Below are 22,903 nucleotides of genomic sequence, written 5' to 3'. Positions count from 1 at the left end.
CTCGCACAAAATTTAAGATTTTTAGCAATTTTTACTTGAAGTTCAATCATGAAACCCGAATCTATTCTTGCTCTTCATTCATACGTTATTATTTTCCATGCAAAAATCTTCCAAAATAGAGTCAAAATCAGAAAAAAAAATTTTTTTGCCGGTTTTCGAAAATTACATTATTTGTACTTCCACTTTCGTTTCGTACTAGAAGCGTTAACACTCCGTAAACTCTTTTTTCGGGTTCGTTAGGCTGTAAAACCCACAAATAATAGATTTTATACAAAAAATTTTTACTCGAGTTTAACAAAAAATTTTTTGCTCCCCGATTTTTAAAGTCAATTTTGAAGAGTGGACAAAAACTTTAAAAATAATATGCAATGGCAAAAAAACAACTATCAGAACAATTATATTCTCCGATTCTTATAAGGCCATTGCAAATAATTTCAAAAGTTTTTGTCACCCCCCCTTGGAAATCAGCTTGAAAAATCGGGGGGCAAAAAAATAATTTGTAGGATACGAGTTAATTTTTATTCATAAAATCAATTGTCTGTGAGTTCTTCAGCCTGAAAAACTCGAAAAATGAGTATACGAGTTTAATTAATGCTTCTAGCATGAAACAGAAATGGAAATTTCACGTTTAAACTTTAAGAAAAAATGCCTATAATCAATATTTTTTTTACTCGACTAAAAAATCTCATTGTTTTTTTTCGCCCCCCCTTCAGTGGCCCATCACGGGAAGGACAAAAACTGTATAAAATATTTGTAATGGCCTAGTTAAAACCATAATTGTGGGTCAATATTCGCACTGTAACAATTATGGCTCAATTTGATACATATTAGTCATTCTAAAATAATACGCCTAAAGCGATGAAAGAACATGCGGTTTGGGATTACAGTAATGACCCGATTTTGTCACCCCCATGATGAATTTAGGGGTGACAAAATCGGGTATTTTTTCAATTTTTATTTTTTTTACAGATAACTTAGAACGAACTACATATTTCATTCTGATCACTTTCAGGACATTTCGCATTTCCTTTTACCTCTCTGTGGACATTTGTCACCTGTTCACAGCACAGGTCCCACAGGTCCCATAGGTATGAAAAAACGCGTTTTTTAATTGCGTCGAAATGGTTGATTATACTGGTTAACTATGTTCAGAGAAATTTTACAGCGTAACAAGCTCTTTCTTATGGCATGAACGATTCGTTGATTAACCCCCTAAAAGTAAGATAGAAAATTTATTTTTCAAGTAATAAGAGAAGAGTAATTTCAAGTAATTTGAGAAGTTTATTATAAAGAACTTTGCCAAAGAAAGTGACCTTCTAGCTATTATAGTTGTGGTGATAAGAAACAACTTTTGTGGAAACTCCAAGATAATCAACACAGTTCTTTTCACAGTGTTTTAACACATTTGACATGTTTGAAAATGATTTTCAAACTAAGCTTTTGATAAATCAAAAGCGTGACAAAATCGAGTAAAAAACGTGACAAAATCGGGACAAAAACGTGACAAAATCGGGTTACCACTGTATTTCGATTTTTTTCTTTACAATTGTCATTTTTAATTTGATTTTGGAGCGATCATATTCCACATTCTCCTATAAATTTTAATGCAATAACTAGGTTGCTTCAAATCCCTATTATTAGCTGATCGTCAATAGCTTTTTTATTGTTGAAACTTCAAATTCGTCTCATCTTCGGCGGCGTCGCACAGTAGTCCAAAAGGGCGAAAAGTGGAACTTTTTTCCTAGTGTCTCTTGTTTTCATTTTATTATTTATGGTCTTCAGCACTTTTGTTCGTATGGATCTTCCCCTTAATCTAAAAATGTCAAAAGTTAGTCATCGCTTACTATAATGAAAATAAAAAAAATAATTTTTTTGTGTTAGGAAATATAGACATAGTTTCTTTGGCAAAGTTGTAATATTGTAAAAACAAGCAACTTTGCTGAAGAAATAAAATTTCTATCTTTATCGAGTGCTGAACTATAGGGCATATACTTCAAAACTTCTTTAAAAATTGGTTTTTCATGCTAAGCTCTTGTTAGTTGCATTTTACAAGAATACAATGTTCTAGGCAATTATCGAAGCTCTCAAGTACACGTTCTTGCAGAAGATCGCAAAGCTCTTGTACCTTTACTTTCTGAGTTATTGCATACTCAAGCTATAATTTTCATAGCTTGACGAGCCCATGGGATAAAATGGGGCAAGCGAATTTATGAAATCAGCGCTTCATCTTAAAGCTTAATTTGAGTACTATAAACTTGTATGGGTTTCGCTTGTCCCCAACCACCAAAAGTGGCATATATTTGGCGTTTAACGTAGATTACGAAAAATTGCGGTTAACCTTTATTTAATTCGTTAGTGGCTGTTGCCGGGTATGAAATGGAGAGAGTTACCTGGAAGGAGCGTCAAACATAGCTCTGGCTCTCTCAAGCTCCCACCTGGCGTCTCCACGCAGATCTAAGTAAAATGATGACGGTCGATGGCCTTACCCGGAAATGCTTCATGTACTTACCGAAGCAGCGGAGCTAGGAGGTGCGAACTAGAGCGCCTGTTCTCCAGGGGCGGCTCACACAGCTTCTGTCTCGTAACGGGCGGCTGAATATGAAATGCTGTATCCCGCAAGCTATACCTAAGATGGCAGACCCATCAGCGGGATGTAGGTATCGCGACCCCGGTGAGGTAGTATACCGAAAACTCAATTACCACGAACAACGAACAAAGAAATTCAGGACGGAACAATCGGTATAGGACACGGCCAGGGACAAGGAAACAATTAACGATTGGAAACTTGGTACCTGGAATGTCCGAACTCTCCATGAACCGGCACGGGATGACTTGCTTGCTCGAGAGCTGCATCAACTCGGAGTGGAGATCGCTGCTATTCAGGAAGTTCGGTGGCCAAATTCCGGAGAAAGGGAGTTCCGTGCAGTGGACCCTATTACAGACACTTCTTTCAAGTATCACATCTACTACAGTGCCGGTAAGAAAGCAGCACATGGAGTCGGTTTCGTAGTGTTGGGAAAACAAAAGCAACGAGTTATCCGGTGGAGGCCCGTAGATGACCGTATATGCGTCTTGAGGATTAAGGGCAAATTCTTCAACTATAGCCTAATCAACTTATACGCACCGACAAATGATGAATCCGATGATGCTAAAGACGAGCTTTACGACAGGCTTGAGAGGACCTATGGAGAGTGCCCAAAACATGACGTGAAAATCATCATCGGAGATGCAAACGCGCAGATCGGGAAGGAGGAATTCTTCCGTCCAGTTATTGGAAGACATAGCCTGCATCTGTCGACCAATGATAACGGTCTGAGGCTCATAAATTTTGCCGCGGCCAGAGGGATGGCCATCTGTAGCACCTACTTTCCACGTTTGAATATTCGGAAACACACCTGGAGGCATCCAAATGGAGACTCTAGCTCTCAGATCGATCATGTCTTGATTGACGGTCGACACGTTTCGGACGTTATCGATGTACGGTCTTTTCGTGGACCAAACATCGATTCTGACCACTATCTCGTAGTGAGTAAGATTCGCGCAAGGCTGTCGAACACGGCGAAAGCTCGCACTGAGAGGACGCTGCGTTTCAACATCCAGCGGTTAACGGCAAACGGCGTAGCAGTGGAGTACGCCAGGAAGCTTGACCAGCGAATCGCAGAACAGCAGGTAGAAGAAGAAGATATAAATGGGCTGTGGGGCAACATCCATGGTGCCATCCAAACAGCAGCGAGAGAGGTGGTAGGCACGACGCGTGGAAGACAGCGTAACAGCTGGTTTGATGCCGAATGCCAGAGAGTGACAGACGAAAAGAACCAGGCCAGGATTCGCATGTTCACTGCGGCAACGCGTCAAAACAGAGAGAGATACAGAGAGACTAGAGCTGCGGAAAAAAGAATCCATCGTCTAAAGAAACGCGAGTACGAGGAGCACGTGCTCGCCGGCGCAGAGGAGCGATACGCCAGCAACGACACACGGAGTTTCTATAAAACGGTGAGATGCAGGAACGACGGTAGCAGCCAGGTGGAAGGAGCACTTTCAGACACTATTGAATGGAGAGGTAAATGCGGAGATCAGCAGAGACAGGATAGAAATTGTAAGCGATGGTCAAGCTGTGGAGCCACCAACACAGGAGGAGGTTAAGAAGGCAATCCGTGAGCTGAAAAACGGTAAGGCTGTTGGGAAGGACGGTATCCCGGCTGAACTTCTAAAAGCGGGGAGCGAGCGGCTGTACGAAGCAATACACCGGATCATTGTCAGGATCTGGGAGGAAGAACAAATGCCGGAGGAGTGGTTGTATGGCCTCATTTGCCCAATTTTCAAAAAGGGACATCGAATGGAGTGTAAAAACTATCGAGGAATTACATTGCTCAATTCTGCCTACAAGGTGCTTTCCCGTATCCTGTTCTACAGACTGAGACCGTTAACAGAGTCCTTCGTCGGCGAGTACCAAGCTGGTTTTCGTGAGGGTCGCTCCACGACGGATCAGATGTTTACCCTGCGCCAGTTGCTAGACAAGTTTCGGGAGTACAACTTGCAGACACACCATCTGTTTGTGGACTTTAAAGCGGCGTACGATTCAGTTAAACGAAATGAGCTGTGGCAGATAATGCTAGAACATGGTTTTCCGACGAAACTAGTTACGCTGATTCGTGCGACGCTGGACGGATCCAAATCATGCGTTAGAATAGCGGGTGAGACCTCAGCTGCTTTCGTGACGTTGGATGGACTGATGCAAGGGGATGCACTCTCTAACCTGCTATTCAACATTGCCTTGGAAGGTGCATTACGAAGAGCAAACGTGGAAAGGAATGGAACTATCATCACGAAATCTCACATGCTTCTTGGTTTTGCGGATGACGTCGATATCATCGCAATCAACCGTAGAGCAGTGGAAGAGGCCTTCAGGCCCTTTAAAAGGGAAGCTGCGAGATTGGGACTTACCATTAATACCGCCAAAACGAAGTACATGGTTGCTGGTAGGGAACGTGGGAGCCGAAGTGGTGTTGGTGCCGAGGTGGAGTTAGATGGGGAACGATATGAACTAGTAGAGGAATTTATATACCTTGGTACACTCGTGACATGTGATAACGATGTAAGTCGCGAAGTGAAAAGGACGAGTTGCAGCCGCGAATCGGGCTTTCTACGGATTACGTAGCCAGCTAAAGTCCCGTAGTTTGCAAATTCGCACAAAATTGGCGCTCTACAGAACACTAATCCTCCCGGTGGCCCTTTACGGACACGAATCATGGACGCTAAAGGAAGCTGATCGGCGAGTGCTTGGGGTTTTTGAGCGTAAAATTCTGCGATCTATACTTGGTGGCAAAATGGAAAAAGGAGTGTGGCGCAGACTCTGTTTTCAGCAGAGAACCAGGAAGAGGCCGTAGACTCCGAGGCAGACCCCGCACCCGGTGGGTGTGTGCTGTCGAAGACGATGCACGTTCAGCTGGTGTTCGTGGGCTGGAGGACCATAATTCGTTCGACGCAGGATCGGTAACGGACCGTTGCCACTAAAGTAAGTAAGGTGGCGGTTGCCAAAGCACGTTCATCGCAAATATGACGTGCCAATTGGATCTCTTTCCCTTTTGACATGAATGGCAACCAGAGTGGTGGTGTGGGTATCAAACTATCATACATTGTCCATGTCCCACTTATTGATTTTGGTACCTACTTACTGTTTGATTCGTCTCAAAACAAATGAACCTAATCAGAAAGCAATTAGACACTGCCAATTAACTATAAATTTTACTAGCTATTGTTGTCGATATACGGGCTAATTCATAATCGTCGCCATCCATGGATGTTTAGAACGCCAAATTTTGACAATTTCACACCCCTGATGGCAATAGGCATGCAGTTATCAGCATCGATTCATTATATCCTGCACCGAAAAGTGTTTGCGGGTAGCTTGCCATCCAAAAGAACAGGATAATAGTAAAAAACAAGCTAAAAACAAACACAGGTTGTTTGGAGCATTAAAAGCTCACTCGTCCGATTTCGCCTATAGGTGCATGTAAATACTAAATCTCCATTTTCTCGTGGAGTTGCAAATAGTTGCAAAAAAGCTACACGCTATTCGAACCGCCATAATCTGACACTCACAAAACTATATAACATTCGACGGCACCTCGCGGCACACAAAGTAAATGCCAACTTCATTGCGCGCGCTAATTGAAAAAACTAGCATTTGCGAAGGAAACTTCAAACGTTGTGAAAGTATATATATAACGAAAAAACTGAATTTGCATATAACGCTAGTGCAGTACATTCCTTGAGAAACGTTATCCATTTTGAATGATTGTTATTTGATAATGCGATAACGAACCACAAGCGTTATTACCAAGAGCCACAAAACGTATGAAACCCGCACTAGCAAAGAGTCTCTCAGGCACTGACGTTCGACAATGCGCCAAACCACAAATCTACATTATCGATAGTTGATATTACAGGATATGATAAAATGATTTATTCTACGTGTAATTATGTCAAAATATTTCATAAATGATAACTTTCAATTTTTGAGGTTTTGGCCAGGGTTTTAAGGTTTCCAACCACTGTGCGCTGGTTGTTTTGTTCCTATCGGATTTGAAGCAAACGCCACCCTTGCAGAATAGTTGCCTGCCATTCTTGCAACATTCCCTATTCGTCATATCCGTCCAACTTTAGCCACTGTTTGAATATAAATGATGATTTCTTTCCGAACAGCGTCTCACAATAACGACATTTCTTAAATTTACAACAAATTCGAGCAGGCTAGCAGCTGGATTTCACGAAAACTCTATATGCAAAAAAAACAATGGAAAGGGTGATGCTTTGTAATAAAATTTGCAAGAAACAGCATTGTTTCTTTAAATTTGAATGTCACATTATGCGCAACACGATTTATGAAGGAATCTATCGTTTGAGGGCGATTACCATCACCGTGAAGTGAATCCTTTCAAAGATTAAATACTAGGACCTTAGAATAATGCAGTAGTACAACCACGTGACACGTCAAAACATGTTCCAATTATTTTAAGACACCATCTCATCTGATTACTGGCTACATCTGTTGCAGCCATGTCTTCTTTCGGGAGACAAGTCGTTAATCTCACGTACGGTATCTCCAGAACTTACCCTCCGGCGAAACACATATCTTCCTCGCGGGTTCCATTTCCGACAGCAGACCATACATGGCGAAACGCTTTCTGAAGAGCTAATCTAATTAAGCCGAGAACAAATTGATGTTAACTTAAACGTATCTGTTACTCGGTTCTCCCGCGAGTATCCGACTTTCTCCTCCAAGGGCATTAATGTTACTTTCATTGTTCGGAATGCCACCACATCGGCCCGGCAAGCATAAATATAATTAATTTCTGGCCTTTGCCATTCCGAGGCAAAAGTGAAACCATCCACCGCACACACTCCGGCTGCCGGATCAGCAGGATCGGTCACTTTGCACCGGTTGTTCCGAGCAAGTCGGCTCAGAAGACGTGCAAATCCTTGGGGCGTTGAATCGTGAGATCGGATTGGCAGAGGGTGAACAGGGAAGCCAAAGCTCGTTATGTCGATTTTTCTTTTCTCAGACACCCACACTTGCAGTGGGCAAGTTTCGCTGGGAAAATAAGTCCTACGTCCGCTACGGAATATCTGGCGCAAAGCCTCTTTTCGCAGCCACCCAGTGGCATCCGTTGTTGGCAGCAGCTGACTCCAAGTGGGCCACAGTTGATTTTTTTTTTCTTTCTTTCTAAGCAAAGGGCATTGCAAGCGAGCACTGAAGAAGCAAACTTTAGCAGCAAAGAAATTAATTTATGATTATACTTTTGCAGCACTTTGTAAAATTCATTACCGCAGCTAATTAGTTTCTATTATACTTTTCTCGCTTTTAGCATTTTTAGGTGGCGGAGTGCCCGCTTCGGATCAACGATATCCCTGTTGCGGGAGCGTATTCCCTAGCTTTCGCTTCCCACCAAGTGAACGAACGACATTCAGGACGCACCGCACCGGTGAAAAAGTTTCCAATAACATTAGTGACATAGAATAATTTGCGGCTAATTTGGGCTTGTTCAGAAATCATTCGGCTTAATGGAAATGTTAATTCCGAAAAATGATTTAACTGGCTGCTGTTGGTTGTCAGATCAGACCTTACTCACTCCACTTAATTTGTGTGAACTAAATATTGAGTTACTTTTTTGAATATTGTTAACTCATTTATGTTTTCTGTAGAGTTAGTTGTTTTAACCAGTGCTAGACGCAATTTTGTAACTATTCGGGACAATATTTTCTTCGTCATCATATTTTTTTTTTTTTGGCTGGTGTAACTTTTTCTCTGAACTCTAGTTTTATTTAGACATTTTGTTTCGAAAAAAATAAAAGGAACAGTTTCAATTTCACCTCAGTGTGTATCGGAGTTCAAAAAAATGTTATCGATTGTCTTGAATCTCACCTCAAAATACACTCCAGTAGAATAAAAAATGTCCTTATTCGGCAGAAGACCATGACCTACCCCAAGGCGGCGACCAGTGCGGTCGCTCCTGACACAGCTGAACCAATGTGACAGAGACTGACAATAACGATGATGGATATCGTAAGTTGTTTATTATAAACATTATATGACGACGACGAGGACGACGACGATGATGATGATGGTGATGGTGGTGATGTTGACTGCTCACAAACCAGGCCGAATGCTTGATGAGAACCTAATAGAATAGAACATGTCACGCTCCGGGTGTATTTTTGGTTGGCTCTATACTCCGCTCTCCTCCTACCGCTTTACTCAGCTGACTCGAGACTGGACTGGATCGTCTAGGGATTTGGCCAGTATGTTTAAGTACTTACCTCCAGACGGATGGCGCCGGCAGCGAACGTTGGTTGACGAGGGATGACGCTGGTTCAAGAAGGGCTGACAATTGGTGATGACTTAACTGACTTCCAATGTGACAGTGAATAACGAGACGGACCAATTGGGTAGCGACAGTATGCACGTGATATGCGGAGGAAAATAAGAAAAAAGTAACGAACAGTACAGTGGGAAAAGTCCAAGGACTCCCAAGAACTTGACCATGAAATATTTATGAGCTTCAGTGAAGCGCTGCTGATAAAGTTGGGTTGATCTTTGTCAACGTCGTCGGGAACAATCTATTATTCAAAGTATGCTGCCTTTTCTTGTGTTACGTGCCGAAAGATGTCTCCAGAATCCTTTTCACGAGGTTTTTGCACAGGGTAAACGGTTATCAAAATGGTGTTGAATGTGCTATAAAAAGACCGTTGATTGAAAGAGCCATTGGGATTCGAAGATTTCTGCCAGGCAAAATCACTGCTAGCCATCTGACATCTTAATTTTATTTCAGGAAGTATCGTAAGTACGTAGAAGCTATTGTTTCGTGAGGCTGGCCTAACCTAACCTAGTGAGATAACGATTTGGTCGGTATAAAGGGTGTCCACGTTAAAATTATAAAACACAAAATTAATTTGCATAATTTGTGTTTTTATGACACATTCCAGCGTAACGGGACACAATTAGTACCCATTGTTACCCTGTGAACCGCCTCCTGTTTCACCAATTTTTTGTAAAATACCTTGTAAAATAGTTGTTAGAAGAGTACTTCATTTTTCACTGGAATGCCAGGGATTTAATGAAACAGGAACCTACCTGCATAGTAGGGATAGTGTCCCGTAACGCTGGAATGTGTCTTATTCGATTGCCATCAAACCTTCGGGGCATCAAATGAAACAATTAAACTTTATTTTATTAAATTTTGCCTCCGTACCGAAATGCGCGTACTTTGGCCTTAACCCCACCAATGATATTTTGCACAACCTCAAAATCGACATGTTTTGCATATTTAGCCATGTTTTCTTCATTTCATCAACTGTTTTGACTACTTTAGGATGTTTAAGAAGATTCTGCTTCATAATAGCCTAGTATTTCTCGATTGGCCGCAGCACCGGGGTTATGATTTTTTAGCACGAAATCGATATTGCTTCCCTTATGCCACTGCAGCACGGCCTTTGCGTAATGGTATGAAGTCAAATTCTATCGGGAGATCGCACGACAGTTGCGAGACTTTAGAAGAGGAGGAAGTCGCTTTTGGAGACACTCTTTCAAATACAACGGTCCATTCATGGTATCCGTGGTCACGAAAGGTCACAAATTTTAATACTCTATCTTCCTTATCTCCACCAAAACAATATTATTTCACAAGCATTAAATTCTAAATTAAGGTTTCTTCTAATCGTTTCGCATTATTGACACTCGGTAAGGATATGTTCCATCAAGAGTTGTGTTCCACACCCAAGTAACAATTGTAAGTTTTATTACGTTCCTATAGTGACTTTCATAACCAATTTCATAAAACCGCTAATAAAACTATGAGCTCCGCCAGAACTTTCTGATAACCGCTATTAAACTGCCTTCCGAACAAATGGCCCACTCTTCAGAAGGTTTTTATTATCTTTTTCAGAGTCAGGTTATAAGGTCAAATAGTCGTATCAGGTTCTGAAAGCAGCAATAAAACCGCCCAAGCTTTGCTTGACCGACACCGCCATAATTTAATAAAGCTTTTCGGTTTTTGCTCTGATAAAAAGCTGTATCAGTTCGCCAGCTTTGTCAAAGTACATACGTGAGCAGAAAAGTTAAAGTTTTACTGTCAGATCATCCTATTCGATTTAGTTTATAGCGACCATAATGAAATATAGAATATTTAATCACGTTCGTTGGTTTGCAACATATGCACATTAAATTTTATCGTAGATATTAATACAATAGATGAATAAAAACAACACGCCATTGAAATTTTGCAATTTTTGAAACTGGTGGTTTTAACAAAATAAATATCTGTAATGAAATAAAAAAGAAAACTTTTCCAATTAAATTCTACTATTTATATTTATTCGCGACAGATACGTGCATACGACGTGCAGGCTTCGTCAGTGTCTGTTTTCGAACGAAATACGTATCTGTCGCAAATAAATATAAATAGTAGAATTTAATTGGAAAAGTTTTCTTTTTTATTTAATTTCAGGTTTCGTATTCTACTAAGACACTCCAAAAACTTCAGTTGATATTAATATATTCAGTTAGTCAATCTCAATTTGTATCAAAATCATTATAGTTGCTTCCTGTAACTGAAAACCCGATTGATAATAACTTTCTTTCTGCAAAAAACTTTGCTTTGATGAATTTTTGTTTGCAAGCTAAAACAAAATACTGGAATATGGCAATATGGCCTCGCATAAAAAAATGTTTTTGATGTTGAACTTCATAATAGTAGCAATAAATCTATGTACAAGCTAAAACAGGGTGTTACTGTTTTAAAAGTTCTATAAATCTAACAGATTTATTGCGGTTTGACAAGCAAGATAATAAGATCAATTTTGATTGGTGCGCTGTACTGTATTGCTCCACCACACTTATGATAAGTTTATAAAAGATGCGGTGCAGCCGACTAGTTTTATCACGATAGTACAGGCGGGACTCGATTATCCGGGGATTCCATTAACCGCGGATTCGATTATCCGGGTTTTTAGACTCGATTATCCGGGTGAAAAAAAAATTATTTCTTTTCGATGATTTATTTTAAACCTTATAGTTATAGTTATAGTTTTCATGCTACATGATGATTCTTACTTGACAAATATTGATTCACCTCCCTAAAGTTACAAAATTCCTTTCTTATATCCCTTTTATCGGCGAACAAAACAAAAATAAATCCTGTGATAATGAAATCAATTTTTTTACTTAAAAATCATCATCATCATCATGATCATCATCATCATCATTATCGTAATCATTGATAAAAAAATATTGCAAAAAAGGTATCTTATGACTTTAGGGGAGATTGATCAATAATAAAAAAATCATTTATAACACCTTAATATTGAAAATAATAACACACAAAAAATAATTTTGTTCCAAAAACAAATCATCAGTGGAAAAAATGGTAAAAAAGGAATTTTCTGACTTTTGGGAAGATAGATCAATCTATACCTATAAAGAAGGATTTCTGTCTGTCTGTCTGTCTGTCTGTCTGTCTGTCTGTCTGTCTGTCTGTCTGTATTTTGTTCCTTATAGAATCGAAAACTACTGAACCAATCGGCGTGAAAATTTGCATGTAGAGGTTTTTGGGGCCAGGGAAGGTTTTAGTGATGGTTAGAGACCCCTCCCCCCACTAAGAGGGGGGGCTCCCATACAAATGAAACACAAATTTCTACATAACTCGAGAACTAATCAAGCAAATAGAACCAAATTTGGCATGTGGGTGTTTTCGATGACAAGAATTTATTCTAGGGTAATTTGAGACCCCTCCCCTCTTTATAAGGGGAATTATAACTCCTCTCCCCTTTAAGAGGGGGGGCTTCCATACAAATTTCCTCATAACTCGAGAACTAATCAAGCAAATGGAACCAAATTTGGCATGTGTGTGTTTTTGGAGACCAAAATTTTTTCTATGATGAATTGGGACCCCTCCCCACTTTAGGAGGGGGGGCTCCTATACAAGCGAAATACAAATTTCCTCATAACTCGAGAACTAATCAAGCAAATGGAACCAAATTTGGCATGTGAAGGTTTTCGAAGGCAAGAATATTTTCTATGATGAATTGGGACCCCTCCCTACTTTAGGAGGGGGGGCTCATATACAAGCGAAATACAAATTTCCTCATAACTCGAGAACTAATCAAGCAAATGGAACCAAATTTGGCATGTGAAGGTTTTCGAAGGCAAGAATATTTTCTATGATGAATTAGGCCCCTCCCCACTTTAAGAGGGGGGGCTCCTGTACAAATGAAATACAAATTTCCTCATAACTCGAGAACTAATCAAGCAAATGGAACCAAATTTGGCATGTGAAGGTTTTCGAAGACAAGAATATTTTTTATGATGAATTGGGACACCTCCCCACTTTAGGAGGGGGAAGCTCCTATATAAGCTAAATATAAATTTCCTCATAACTCGAGAACTAATCAAGCAAATGGAACAAACTTTGGCATGTAGGTGTTTTTGGAGGCAAGATTTTTTTCTATGATGAATTAGGACCTCTCCTCACTTTAGTAGGGGGGGCTCCTATACAAATGAAATACAAATTTCCTCATAACTCGAGAACTAATCAAGCAAATAGAACCAAATTTGGCATGTGGAGGTTTTTGGAGGCAAAAACATTTTCTATGGTGAATTAGGACCCTTCCACACTTTAACAGAGGGGGCTTCTACACCAATGAAATACAAATCTATACCTATAAAGAAGGATTTCTGTCTGTCTGTCTGTCTGTCTGTCTGTCTGTCCTGTGTTCCTTATAGAATCAAAAACTACTGAACCAATCGGCGTGAAAATTTGCATGTAGAGGTTTTTGGGGCCAGGAAAGGTTTTAGTGATGGTTAGAGACCCCTCCCCCCACTAAGAGGGGGGGCTCCCATACAAATGAAACACAAATTTCTGCATAACTCGAGAACTATTGCTTGATTAGAACCAAATTTGGCATGTGGGTGTTTTCGGTGACAAGAATTTATTCTAGGGTAATTTGAGACCCCTCCCCTCTTTATAAGGGGAATTATAACTCCTCTCCCCTTTAAGAGGGGGGGTTTCCATACAAATTTCCTCATAACTCGAGAACTAATCAAGCAAATGGAACCAAATTTGGCATGTGAAAGTTTTCGAGGGCAAGAAAATTTTCTATGTTGAATTAGGACCCCTCCTCACTTTAAGAGGGGGGGCTCCTGTACAAATGAAATACCAATTTCCTCATAACTCGAGAACTAATCAAGCAAATGGAACCAAATTTGGCATGTGTGTGTTTTTGGAGACAAAATTTTTTTCTATGATGAATTGGGACCCCTCCCCACTTTAAGTGGGGGGGGCTCCTATACAAACGAAATACAAATTTCCTTATAACTCGAGAGCTAATCCAGCAAATGGAACCAAATTTGGCATGTAGGTGTTTTTGGAGGCAAGAATTTTTTCTATGATGAATAAGAACCTCTCCCCACTTTAGGAGGGGGGGCTCCTATACAAATGAAATACAAATTTCCTCATAACTCGAGAACTAATCAAGCAAATAGAACCAAATTTGGCATGTGGGTGTTTTCGGTGACAAGAATTTATTCTATGGTAAATTGAGACCCCTCCCTCTTTATAAGGGGAATTGTAACTCCTCTCCCCTTTAAGAGGGGGGGGCTTCCATACAAATTTCCTCATAATTCGAGAACTAATCAAGCAAATGGAACCATATTTGGCATGTGGGTGTTTTTGGAGGCAACCATTTTTCCCATTATGAATTAGGACTTCTTACCTTTTTAGGAGGGGGGGGGGGCTCCCATTCAAACGAAATACAAATTTGCTCATAACTTTAGAACTAATCAAGCAAATGGAACCAAATTTGGCATGTGAGAGTTTTAGATGGCAGAATTTTTTTTCTGTGGTGTATTACGACCCCTTTCCCTTTTAAGAGGGTGGGCTCCCATACAAATGAAATACAAATTTCCTTATAATTTGAGTACTAATCAAGCAAATGGAACCAAATTTAGCATGTAGGAGATTTTTCAGTCTTGAATTTATTTTATGATAGTTAGAGACCGACCTCTCACCCCTGTGGTAGGGGGATATGGACTCTCATACAAATAAAACAGAAATTTTTGCGAAACTCAAAAACTAATCCAACTCGAGAAATTCGAGACTCTTCCATAAAACATTAATCAATAACAAGACCACAAAAACTATCTATAGTAACACTAGATCATTCAGGACGAGCCGGTCGCGAGTGTTGCCGGTGACCCGCCGTCGGAAGCGCCGCCCACTGGGGGGCTTGCAAAACTCGAGATAGTGACAAAGATCATCCGAGATTCATGATTTATGTACAACACAGGTTAATTTGTGGCAATACGAAGTTTGTCGGGTCAGCTAGTAATAAATAAAACATTCATGATACCTAAAAGTCAAAAAACTTGACATACCAAAAAAAATTTTTTCCAAAAATAATGATTCGACTATCCGGGCTGAAAATAAAAATCAACACCCGGATAATCGAGTCCGGGCTGTATACCCAAGCAGCAATGTAAGTTTTATTGTACTTTTAAGGTGCTTTTCATGACCAATTTTGGTCTCGAATGCCGTCATAGGAGTGTAATAAAATCCAAATTGTTGCTTGGATAAGCAATCACAATAAACCTGCTTTATTAACAGTTTTATTATGATTTTCTAGCTAGCTAAAATTTTTTGACGTAGGACTACGTCTTTGTTTACTATACTGGGACTGGGTAGCACTTTGTGAAAACAAAAATAGAAGTTTAACGTTTGAATGAAAGTTTTCAAATGCTAATAACTACTGAACTACTGAATCAAACTGAACAATTTATAAGTCGTTGGATAGATAAAATGACCAGCATTTTTATGGAGGGATAAGAGAGCAATTTTAAAGAGGGCGTAAGAGGGGAGGGGCTCCTTTACAAATGAAACACAAATTTCCTCATAACTCGTGAACTAATCAAGCAAGTGGAACCAAATTTGGCATGTGAGGGTTTTTGGAGGCATGAATTTATTTTATGATGGTAGTGGTAGGAGGATAAGGACTCTCATATAAATAAAACAGACATTTTTGCATATGTGCCACATATTTTCTGCTATGTAACAAGCGGTAAGGTGCGAAAGTAAACTAGTAAAACCTTCTCGGAGCAAAAGACATTGGCTCGATGCCGCTAACTTCCGTGCCTGTTGCCATTCATGTCAAAAGAGAAGGACATTCGAATGGCACGTCATATTTGCGATAAACGTGCTTTGGCTTTGATGTTATTTGTAACCAATGGCCCTTTTAAAGGAGTTAAAGTAAGATTATTGAAACATGTCAAGCTACGCATAATCATATTTGATACAATAATCTGGAGGCTGGTCATTCATTACTATTTCAACCTTTATGATGCACACAACTGATTTTCTCTATATCTAAATGGTTGCAGGCGTTGTACTTATGAACCCCCGTCCACGTATTTACAAAGCCACCATTGCATTCAATGAAGAATTGAATCTGAATATTTCGCTTTTTCTCTTAAACAATGACACTCACAGATTCTTATAAACATATATATGCCACAAATGCAGTTCACATTAGTCTTTGATCTAATGATCTGATATAGTCCTACGTCACCCTTTCGTACGATCCTTAGGGCTGTGTAACTTGTAGTTTTTATTCGTCTCCTCTTGGTTCCGTGAACCCCTGTTCGTTTTAACGATTCCTCATGCAAACTAACAGAGTTAGTTTTTAATTCAAACAACTGGCAACCTTGAATACGCTGAAACTTGTATGAACTGGCCGCCCTGCTCTGTGTTATTGTTTTGGTGGTTTGATTTAGTTGGCAGTAGTAAGCAGCGAATATTTCATTCTCCAATCGGATTTCTATCATATTCGTTGGGAAAACGAAATGTGAACTCATTTCGACCCTCCCTGTCCTTCTATGCCACCGTAGATGGTTTAATCTTTCTAAGTTTCCCATCCCGTGCGTCATACCAATTTGATTCCTATGCTTACTCCAAAATCTTCCTGGTGCATCGAATCCTGTCCACTGCTGGAATCTTGTGATTGAGTATTTCGCTTTCTCTTCCTTTGTTAGCCATCGTATAAACTTCGGTATTTCCTGAGATTCCGGTAAGCCCTGGCATCATACACAACACAGCATCCTTTCGTTCCATTTCTAGTTGAACCGCACATTTCCAAGGATGGTTGCCCAAGTAACAATTCTAAAGCCAGTTGGTTTTATTTGAATTTTATAAAGGTTTTATTGCGGTATTAATCATTACCTCAGGTTTTATTGTGGTATTGCGTAATACCAAGAGGGTACCCATATATCACAAAATCGTAATAGAAAGTTCACATAAAATCGTTTTCATGTCAATTTCACATTGGAATTGTATAATGATTAGAGTATGTCAAATCGAAGTGAAATATAAATTGTTTTGCAGTCGTGCGTGTCTTCATATACAATTCATGACTGTGAATTATAAAGCAGGATAGACAATTGCAATATTTGATCATATCTTAATCATATATTCAGGAGTATTTAGTTGCGTGTTATAAAAACTGCGCAAAATAGAATTACAAATAGTTGTCAAAATTTTCGCACATATATCGCCTCCACTTTGGTACATATATGTTCATATATGGCGTGAAATATAACTTTTTCGTTCAGATATGATTTCTTATACCTCAGTTGCAATCGAGATATACAAACCAAATGGTTTACTGGGACGAGTCCAAACACACTTATAGCTAGATAGGAAACCATAGTAAAACTGTTAATAAAGCAAAGTTATTGTGGTTGCTTATATTACCACATTAAAACTTGTTGGCTGCTTCACGTCCCTTATAAATTTACAGTAAGTGTGGTATACCAATACAAAATGGCTCACCAATCAAAATTGCGGTTGATTGTAACACCCTGATCAAACAGTTTTCTTGCTGCTAGTATGAAGAATACTAAAGCTCAACACCAAAATCATATTTTTATGCGAGGCCATATTGCCATTTTGTAGTATTTTGTTTATGCTCGCAAACAAAAAATTATCAAAGCAAAATGTTTTGCAGTTACAGCAAGCAACTAAAATATTTTTGCTAGAAATTGAGATTGACTAACTGAATATATTTATTTTGTTAAAACCACCAGTTTTCGAAAATTGCAAAATTTCAGAGCCGCGTTGATTTTATCCACCTATCATGTCAATATGCACGATAAAATTTAATGCGCACTTGCTGCAAACGAACTAAGATTGCTAAAAATTCATTATTTATTCTATGGGATATTTTCGCTATAAACCAAATTGGAATGATTTGACAGTAAAACTTTAAAACTTTTCTGCTCATAGATGTATTTTCAAGTTGCCAAAGCTGGTGAACTCATTTAGCTTTCACCAGAGCGAAAATCGAAAATCTTTATTAAACTATGGCGGTGGCTATCAAGCAGCGAATGCTTAATCAGTTTTATTGCTGCTTTCAGCAGAGCGTGATATAACTACTTGAGCTTATAACCTGCTTCTTATAGAGGTTATGAAAACATTCTGAGGAGTGGGCCACTTGGTCAGAAAGCAGTTTTAAAGCGGTCATCAGAAAGTTCTGGTGGAGGTCATAGTATTATTAGCGGTTTTATGAAATTGGTCATGAAAATCACTATACGACCGTAATAAAACATGGAAGTGCTACTTGGGTGGTAATGTTCACTTGAATTGCTGAAGCGCAGCTTGCTGAATTCGTGAAGATGACTCTTCTGTCCTTGTTCTCACACTTGACTTTAGAGCAAGAACAATCGCTTTAGCCTCCACAGAAAGACAGAGCAACCGTTAGAAATTCGTCGACATCGATTGTTGTTTCCATCGACTTTGGCAACACCCTCTCGACCATCTTCATCCAGAGAACCACCCATGAATATGCGGGTATAATCCTTTCATTTTCCTTGTTTTAAAGCCGTGAAGAGCACCCTCGCTTTCCTTGGCGCTTCACCGACTTTGAATTGACCTTTAATTGGCCAGTGTGCTGTCGGCACTGCAGAGTTCCAGTTTCCTGATTATTACTGGGAAGGGTTCCGCCGGTGGTAGCTCCATATCAAGAAGATTCGCAAAAGTGATCGCAGCTCGGCTGGTCGGCCATACTCCATCGAAATTGAATAGTTTTTTCTTCTCCTCCCGCTTGGACGATTTGGCGATAAGTTTCTGGCATGCCTACAGTTAGAAAGGAAGTACTTTGGATTCAGTACATAGTGCCAACAAACGACTGGTTCGGAAGGCTCTGGAAGTTATCCGCAGGATGTCATTATACTGGTTCTAATATTTAGCGGATTCTCGCTTCTGCTGACAATGCCCCATCCATACAAAATCACCGGATAGTTGCCTTGGCAATGTACTTCAACGTCATCTTTATTCCTCCTGGAATCCTCTGTCCTAGAGTTCGCAGCAGTTGAATTCAGTTCGTGCACCTCTTCTTGGCAAACCTGGCGTGGGTTTTGAATCGGAAAGTTCTTTCCGTCAGTTTTTAGCGTCACTCCTAGGACTTTTATGCTATTCACCTCGGGGTCAATGAACAATGACAAGTCGGGACAATGAAAGCCTCTTGCTAGGGCAAGTTATAAGAGTGGTACTTGCTTGAGGTGCGAATGAAGCCTCTTGTTCAAGGGCAAATTATAACTTGCTCCGCTTCCTGGTTCTAGGAACGAGATTGGTAATGCATAAGTAGTAAGGAACACATACATACACATATACACACCTTCACTCTGTGCTGAACTCTGCTTTACCGACCATGAAGCCTTTAGCCGGAACTGGTTAATGATACTTGCTCGAGGTGCGAATAAAGCCTCTTGTCCAAGGACAAATTGTAACTAGTCTCCGCACTTCCTGGCTCTAGAGCTAGATTGGTTGAAAAGTAGTAAGAAGCATAGAGGGAAAAAGGGGTGAAAACACACCGACACTTTAAGCGCGGATAATAAAAGCAGTTCGCTCACTCTATAGCGATATGCAATAACAACGAAGTGCGGAACAACACCTGGATAAGATCACAATAGATCAAAATGCTGATCGTAGTGATAATATCCACATAAAAAGACAAATTCACCTCGGAGATACTCTTCGCATTCAGAAGAATTTTGCGGAATTTTTGGTGTTTCGTTTTTCGACAGATGTGCAGGTGATTAGATTTTTTCGGAGGCTATAGAAAACCCCATCTCGGCCGCCCAAATGGGTACACATTTTACAGCATTTTGGAGCACCCACGTAACAGCCTTAGCATTTAGTCCGGATATGAACAGAAGTATTCGCGTCATTTGGCATACTGTTGAAAATAGAGTTCATACCGATAACGAAGAGAGTTACTGCTAATTTCGAACCTAGAACCTGTCGAACGCCGTTGGTTTGTATCTCTTGGTATCTTAAGGAAGCTACGCTGTCGCTTTGCTAATATCCAGAGCAACCAGTTCACTATGTTTCTTCTTAGTCCAGGCATTGTCGACAAGCCAGACATCGCATGTTCGACTCTTGACTGGGAGAGGCTGTAAGAGCTAATAGGATTGTAGCACTAGTACTGCAATTGTCCTGTACTCTTACACCTGGCTGCGAAGTCTGTCGTATAATAGCAGAAGGTCAAGTTTCCAAATCGAAATGTAGCACTTAGGGTTTACTGTGCTTTGTAGCAAGTAAAAAATATGATCAAAAATGAAGCTTTCCAAGTTTAAGTCGAATTGGGAAGTTGCAGTGATCAGCTTGGAAGTTGAGTTGAGAGCGAATGACGCTATTAGGCCGCATGAATAAAAGAGTTAGAGCAAATGCTCCCATATGATTTAAAGGGGAAAAGCAAAGTAAACTGTTTTATTCATACGGCATAATGGCTCTGCTTTCCTTTTTATATCATTTCAATAGTCTAACACGCAGGGACCACCATCACAAGTTAATTTTACTTTCATGTCTTAAAGCAGCAGAACCAGCTACTAGCTTGATGTTTGTAATGGTAGTCCGTGCCTGCGAAGTAAGGCTAATACATGGAAAATTAATGAGAAAATTATGACTAGAAAGTTTTCGTTAATTTTCACTATTTAGCGATTGGAAAACAATTTTATGAATCGAATGGTGTGCGTCAAAATCCGTTCTAAATTGGAAGAGCCGTTAGTGTTCAAAATTTTTCATTCTTTCGTGACGCTGCTGTCTTGAATCCAAATTTTGGATTGACGCGGAAACGAGCTAATCCTTCGTTTCCTTATCATTTGGTAATGAATATTCAACCGTTAGCATTGGATAGCATTGGATTTAATAAATGCTACTAAAAGTACTCATCTAAAATAGATCTGTTAATCATCGTACAGGTCATTACCCACAGAATGATTCAATCATTTATTACAAATGCGAAACCGTCTACGCTACGGCATACGGATGCAGAAGATGCCTGATTGCAGTGGATTAAGTCCTCTCCCGAGGACAAACATTACACGATGTCATCTCAATCTGCTCCTGTCGGCTGGTTCAAGCACAAGTCCCAATGGAGAATGATCGGTAGTCGAAGTAATTAAATAATCTGTCAAAGCCAAATTGAAACATCATCCCCGATAGACGATGACATTCTGCCCTTTCCGTTTGGCGTCTTCTTAATGGTTTGCGGTCTCATTGAAAGTTCCATTTTCTGCCTGAAGTGAACCAAGCAATTACACGCCTTGTTCACTCCCGTTTCGAAGATCGGGTACTACTTTTTTTGAGGACTCCATCTTCCCGTCCGTGTCGCTCCAGGTTAGAGAAACTAGTGCCAAGTAAGCCATGTGATGCGGCGAAAAGAATTGTTTCAATCAATTTATTGTCTTAGAAATTAGTTCACTTAGAGTTTTCGATGCTTGAAATGCAATGCTTGGGCTTGCCTCTTATATTTCAAATTCAAATTTTCGTTTGAGCTGAACTTCTGCAACAGGTGTCGGCGGCATCTTTAGCTATTCGATATGGTTTCCCCGAAGCTTTTGAATCCCACTCGCACTCTATCAAAAGTCAATTTTATCATCGCCGTCATCATCGCCGCCGCCGTCGTCGTGGGATGCAGCATAATTTGGTGGCAAGTTGCATGCTCGAACGCTACCTGCACATAGTGCAGGATCTTCAGTTAAGAAGGAAATGCAATTTTAGAGATTGACTTCAGTCATGTGACGAGGGTGCCGATGTTTGGCCTCTCCGCGTAGTAGTTTCCGCACTGCAACCTACCTACGGCAATCTATAGAGATATGAAAAATGAAATATGTATGCTGATGCGCACAAATTTGCTATTCACCGGATAAGCTTGCCTGCCATATGGGGTGACACCACTGCCATGAAATGAAAGTTTTTGTTGGAAGCATATTATTGTCCCCGAATCGATTGCGGTGACACAATCAGCCAGTCAATTTTCGGATTCTGCCAAACCATTCTGCTGGGAGTGCTTTTAGAAATAAAGTTTGCTCTACATTTTCAGCTTTATTTAGATGTGATTTGGTTTAGCAACTTTCAGGCAGAGTGAGGATTTAAATTTCAAAATGAAGCCCACAACTATTTGGATCAAGGAGTTAATCGGATGAAGCACACATTGTAGAAAATAAGCCTGTAATGAATGTAGACAGTACAGCTATACTACAGGGTGCTCAATAGGTTCAAACACACTTTAAAAATGTGTTTGAAAAATGAAAATATAAGATATTCTTTTCGGAGTCAATTTTTATTGAAGCAGTGTTTATTGAGAACCTTTACGACATATTTGGTGGAAGAACCCCCCCCCCCCCCCCCCCCGTTTGTGCTTTATGTCGAGCTTGAGACGTTTCTCAAAAGTGCTCACTTTATGTCCGCTCCGCTTGGCCAGCATGTACGACCATACATAAAAGTCTAGGGGATTAAGATCCGGGAAGTTGGGACCCCCAAAGTCTTATCGAGAAAATCAGTCAAATTCTCCCGACGCCACGCTTGGACGATTCGCCGTGTGGGCCGGTGCGCCGTCTTGTTGAAAGACGCAATGATCTTTCCCGTAGAGGTCTCCAGAACCTCGGTCTTATAATACGCGGTGTTGATTTTCACGTTTTACTCGATACTCGAACACCAGTGGAAGCCTCCCACGCTTGGATACGGCTCACCAAAGCTTCACCGACGCGGCGCTCTGGAACCGCGGGATGTTTATGTGGGACGGGGGGATATTGTGCGGCTGTTGCAAGATGAAGAGTTGCTCATCAGAAAACACGAACTCCTGACCAGTGTGCTGCGAAAATATCAGCTTTGCTCTGACCAGCCTCTTCTTCGTTGTAGCCTCCGTTACCCCGTGAACCATGCGTTTCTTGTACGGCCCAGGTCCTTCGCCATGATAGTGTGGGCAGTTCCGATTGACACATCCAGCTCCACAGCGGTCTTCCGGACCGAGCGGTTCATTTTTCGACGAACCCGCTTCCTCACCACTTTGATGGTTG

Source organism: Sabethes cyaneus, chromosome 3, assembly GCF_943734655.1.
Source record: "Sabethes cyaneus chromosome 3, idSabCyanKW18_F2, whole genome shotgun sequence".
NCBI lineage: Eukaryota > Metazoa > Arthropoda > Insecta > Diptera > Culicidae > Sabethes > Sabethes cyaneus.
Note: the sequence above shows the minus strand (reverse complement) of the source record.